This window comes from Eleutherodactylus coqui, chromosome 11 (assembly GCF_035609145.1).
Source record: "Eleutherodactylus coqui strain aEleCoq1 chromosome 11, aEleCoq1.hap1, whole genome shotgun sequence".
Taxonomy (NCBI): Eukaryota; Metazoa; Chordata; class Amphibia; order Anura; family Eleutherodactylidae; genus Eleutherodactylus; species Eleutherodactylus coqui.
In genome coordinates, this window is record NC_089847.1 from 71,483,743 (window position 1) to 71,489,058 (window position 5,316).

Here is a 5,316-nt window from a genome sequence, read left to right on the forward strand (position 1 = left end):
ATTCCTGCAAGAGCGATTGGCTATAAAAACCCAGATATGCAGACAATAAACAGAGTTCATTGCTTTAACCATATACTGTGTATGGCTCAATGCTTTGCCTCTCAAAGGAGCGCTCCTACCTAGGTCAATTTGGAAACGGACAACATCACTGACCAGTCTGTTTGTGCAGGCTAACCCCCGACAGTTTTTGGCGCCCAACTAGGGGGCGGGGCTTACCTTTACGGGACATCGCAACCAGTAGACTGAAACAAACTCCTGGCCCGTTGACGTGGATACTGGATCCTGAGACCCCAGACTGAAAACACCGGTGTAAAGGTAAGAGCTTGTCTTACTATTATACAGTCTGGATTCTTTAGATCTGTGTGTCTCTAACGGACTAGAGGTTAGTTGTTGCCTGTTTCAATATATTTTCTGCCCAGTCCATATTTTAGAGTGAATAAGTTCATTTAACTGTCCTAGACGGAAGAACTCACTCATTGGGACTTAAAGAGTCATGTTGTCTGTATTGGAGATTGAAATAATTGTCATTGTTATAGTCTAATTTCTGGCAGTCATATTGTTACTCTGGATCTGTTATAATATTACTAAAAGTTCCCTAAGAGGCGAAGTCTGGTCTCCCCTGAATCCTAGTGTTTGAAGTTGACCACGTTTTAGTTCTGTAAATCTATTCCGGGACAGGGAACTGTGTGTTCCCAGATAATCTCAGTGATTATCTTAGTTTACTGTGTGAAATATACGTCCTGTATACTTAGTGAAGAATAGTTGGAAGTGGTCAAACATGGGGTCTGAACAATCTAAGACATATCAGACTCCTATTGAAATAATTAAAGATAGAGAAGGGGAGGACATTTGCAGACAAGCCTATAAAGTTTACAAAAGTATAGGCCTCAAGAAGGCGGGAACATTCAATTATGAATTTTGGTCACAATATGAGGATAAGCATAGAAAGGAAATAAGAAATAAGGGTTTGGAAAAGGGCATGAAGGCCATCCTGGACTGCTCTAAAACAGCAGAAGACGAACACTGGGACTCCGAGTCCCGAGGCGAGGGCATTTTAGTTTATTGTCATATGGCCCGGCCACCAATAGACGTTCCCATGGAAACCCCTACGGTTCCATTAGTCCCTCCTGTCGTCCCGGCCGCTCCACCAATGTCTCCAAATAATCCCTTTAATTCTCTGTATCCCAATTTGCCGCCCCTGCCTCCTACGTATCCACAGGCTACTGCCCAGATGGATACACCTCCCTACAGCCCTCAATCAGGATCCCCGGGCCCTGATGTAAATAGAGGTCCGGCTTGGGACTGTCCACGTTGTGGTCAACAGAATGCCTGTTTTAGAGAACTCTGTACGGTATGTGGGACTCCACGTCCCAGGGACCAGTGTAGACAACCGGTTCCCTTGTTCCCCATTACAACCTCCACTACCCATTATAGAGAACCAAACAGACCGAGTCCACCATTGGGCACGGTCAGACAAGAGGACACCGACAGACCATCGTCTTCTAATGACAGACCCACGGACGCACATAGACCAACTCCCGGGTCTACAGTCACTACATGGCGACCCTGGAGCGCCACAGACCAGATGGCACTGTGTCAGCAACTGCCCGATCCCCAGACAGAGCCAGCAGCTTTCCATAGAAAGTTGGAAGTTATACAGAAAAACTACTCTGCCACTTGGACAGACATGGAATGTCTTATGAATGTAAAATGTCCTCTGGGCCTTTACAATAGTATTGCTCAATTTGGTGGTCTTGAAGATCGCCCAGATGACCCCCAGACATTACTTAGTGGTACTCAATATGTGGACAAGGTTAAGGCCTGGTTTAAGGATAAAGCCCAAGAGAGACGTACAGCCCTAACCCAGTGTAGACAGAACAAGGGCGAGTCTATTGAATGTTACTTTGGCCGTTTAGAGGAAGTAGGCAGAGATCTGGGTTTGTATGATTGTCCAAAAGCCATACGTAATGCTGCTTTTTGTGAAGCCTTTATGCAAGGAATAGATAAGCGCCTGTCCGACCGCGTTAAAGCATGTACCCCCGATTGGCGACAGGCCAAACCGCGTGATCTATATAAGAAAGCTGTAGGATTTGTCATGGACACAGAAGACCACGCAAAGGGTGTTATGGTTAAACATTACACCATGGAGGGGGACGCAGCCCGATTTACAGACCCCAGGCGGGAGACCCGTAAGTGTTATAACTGCGGGAAGACTGGACACTTGGCCCGTAATTGTAGGGCCCCTAAACGCCCTAGACAGAACATGTCAGACGAAAGGGGGCAACAGGGAAGTACGGCCAATACCACATCATCCCGCCCACAGGGAAACAACGAGTATACCAATTACCAATGAAGGTCTTGCACTCCTTCCCCCGTGTCCCTTATAGTTACTGACACACGTGGGCCACAAATTTTTCAGCCTCTAAAAATCCAGGGGAAGGAGGTGCCCTTTTTAATTGACACAGGGGCCACTAAATCATGTGTCAGTACCTCACAAGTCAATGACCTTAGTATTCCTCTCTCAGACTCCATAGCCATAGCCGTTGGAGTGTCCGGTGAACCAACACCCATGCGTGAGACCGAGCCCATAGAAGTCTCCTTTCAAGGGTCACGAGTCCTCACTCGCTTCCTGGTGTCACCCGCTGGGGATTGCATCATGGGAACCGATGTGATGGGACCCCTGGGGTGCTGCATTCAGCTCCATCCTTCCGGTGAGGCTCATGTCAGTACCTCTGCGGCCGACCACCAGGTATTCTGTCTCATGGCAGCAGACTTGGTCACTCCGCCTCCTTCTTGTACTGTATATGTGTTGACCCCAGAAGATACACAGGTTCTCTCAGCAGTACCAGAGACCCTATGGGCAAAAGGGAAGACAGACTTGGGCCATCTCCACGTACCCCCACTCATGGTATATCTCAAAGATGGGGAAAAAGCCCCCATGATCCGCCAGTATCCCCTAGCCATGGCACAGGAAGATGCAATAGCCTCCACTATTACAGAGTTATGTGCCTTGAATGCTTTAAAACCTTGCGTCTCACCCGCTAACACGCCACTCTTCCCGGTTAAAAAGAAAGGCAAGAAAGGCGAACCTGATACCTACCGGATGGTTCACGATCTAAGAGAAATTAATAAGGTGACCATCCTAGAAACACCTCTGGTCCCCAATCCCTACACTCTGTTGTCCACCATACCCTCCGGAACCTGTTGGTACACCCTGGTCGATCTTACCAATGCCTACTTTTCTGTCCCGCTACACCCCGATTGCCAGTACCTGTTTGCCTTCACGTTCCGAGGAAAACAGTACTGTTGGACTGTTCTACCACAAGGGGCACAAAACAGCCCAAATCAATTCACCCCATGTATGATGCTTGTACTTGATGCATGGACAGTCCCACCGGGTGTGGCCCTGCTTCAGTATGTTGATGATCTCCTACTCTGTGCACCAGACAGACCTGCCTGCGTTGCGGCCTCACTCAGCCTCCTTTGTTTTCTTGCAGACAGCGGGTGTAAAGCCAGTAAAGACAAATTACAGTTTTGCAAATCTCATGTTGTGTTTCTTGGTCACTGCCTAGGTCCTGGTACAAAACACCTCACGCCAGAACGTACCAAGGTGGTGGAGGACATGCCACTCCCCGCCTCCCATGCTCAGTTGCGGACATTTCTGGGGTTAGTTTCATATTGTCGGCCGTGGATTCGCTCTGCCTCCATGATCATGCAGCCTCTGTACGACTGCCTGAGTTCTAAGCCATTTGCTTTGACCCCGGAAGCCGAGTCAGCTTTCCATCAGCTGAAAATACAGATTACCAGTGCTCCAGCACTGGGTCTGCCAGACTATGATAAACCCTTCCAGATGTTCGTGACTGAGATGGCGGAACATGCTACTGCCGTCCTCACACAAGAGCATGGTGACAAAAAGCGCCCTGTAGCATACTACAGTGCACATCTTGACGCAGTAGCCAGGGGTTCACCCTCCTGTGTAAGAGCAGTTCTGGCCGTACAAGCACTACTTGAGAAAGCTTCTGAGGTGGTCCTAGACTACCCTCTTGTGGTCCTCACGCCCCATGACGTACATGGAATTCTGACACAGGTGAGCCGTAGACATCTGTCTCTTGCTAGACAGGTCAAAATTGAACTTGCAGTACACTCTTCATCCAATGTCTCATTTCAACGTTGCACAACTTTGAATCCGGCCACCTTACTGCCATTAGGTGACACTGATTCAAATGGGGGAGTAAGTACAGGGGACCAGCTTTTCGCGAATTCCCTGACTGATGAGGAGGAGGCCTTTGACGCAGAACACCAGCACGACTGTGCAGCACTCATGGAGCAGGAGACAGCTGGGTTCGCACATGTCACTGATAAACCTCTCCTAAACCCCCACCTTGAAATGTTTGTGGATGGATCACGATACCAGAATGAGATGGGCAGATTTGTGACAGGGTTTGCTGTAGTATCAATGAATGAAGTATTGATAGGCCGCGCCTTGCCCCCACATATGTCAGCACAGGAAGCGGAGCTGTGCGCTCTGACCGAGGCCTGCAAGTTAGCCCGGGGAGTCACTGCTAATATCTACACGGACTCCAGGTACGAGTTTGGCGTTGCGCATGACTATGGGCCGATTTGGCGCGCGCGGAGCTTCCTAACAGCTCAAGGCAGACCGATAAAGAATGGTGAGGCAGTAAGTAGTTTAATGTCAGCTATCATGCTCCCAAAGCAGGTAGCCATAGTAAAGGTAAAAGCACACACCCAAGGGGACTCCTTGGAAAGCAGAGGCAACGAGAAGGCAGACGGAGCAGCTAAGGCTGCAGCCCTGCTGGACTGGAGGACACCCGTGTGCAGAGTTCAGACCAGGTCCTGCCCAGCGGAGGAGGATCCTGATCCCCCTGCCAAGGACCAGACTCCCTCTGTCCCACCACAGAAGGAGGTGGACCTACTCCCCTCAGGGCAAGAGCAGGAGCGCTGGGCAAGTGCAGGGGCAGTAAAAGGAAATGAAGGTTGGATAATGGGTTCCCGTATGTGTTTACCTGCGGCTGCCTATCCTAGTATGGCCCTTTTGGCTCATGGAAAGGTGCACGCTTCTCGTAATGCCATGGTAGCCCTGGTGGAGAAAATGTGGTACGCTCCGGGATTTGACAGGATGGCAAAGGCATATGTCAAGGCTTGTGAAATCTGTGCACTACACAACCCCGGTCAAGTAGTAAAGACCCCTCGGAAGTGCACTCCGCGACCTTTGTACCCCTTCCAGAGACTACAGATAGATTACATCCAGCTGCCCAGGTCAGGAAGGTATGAGTATGTCCTGGTATGCGTTGACCT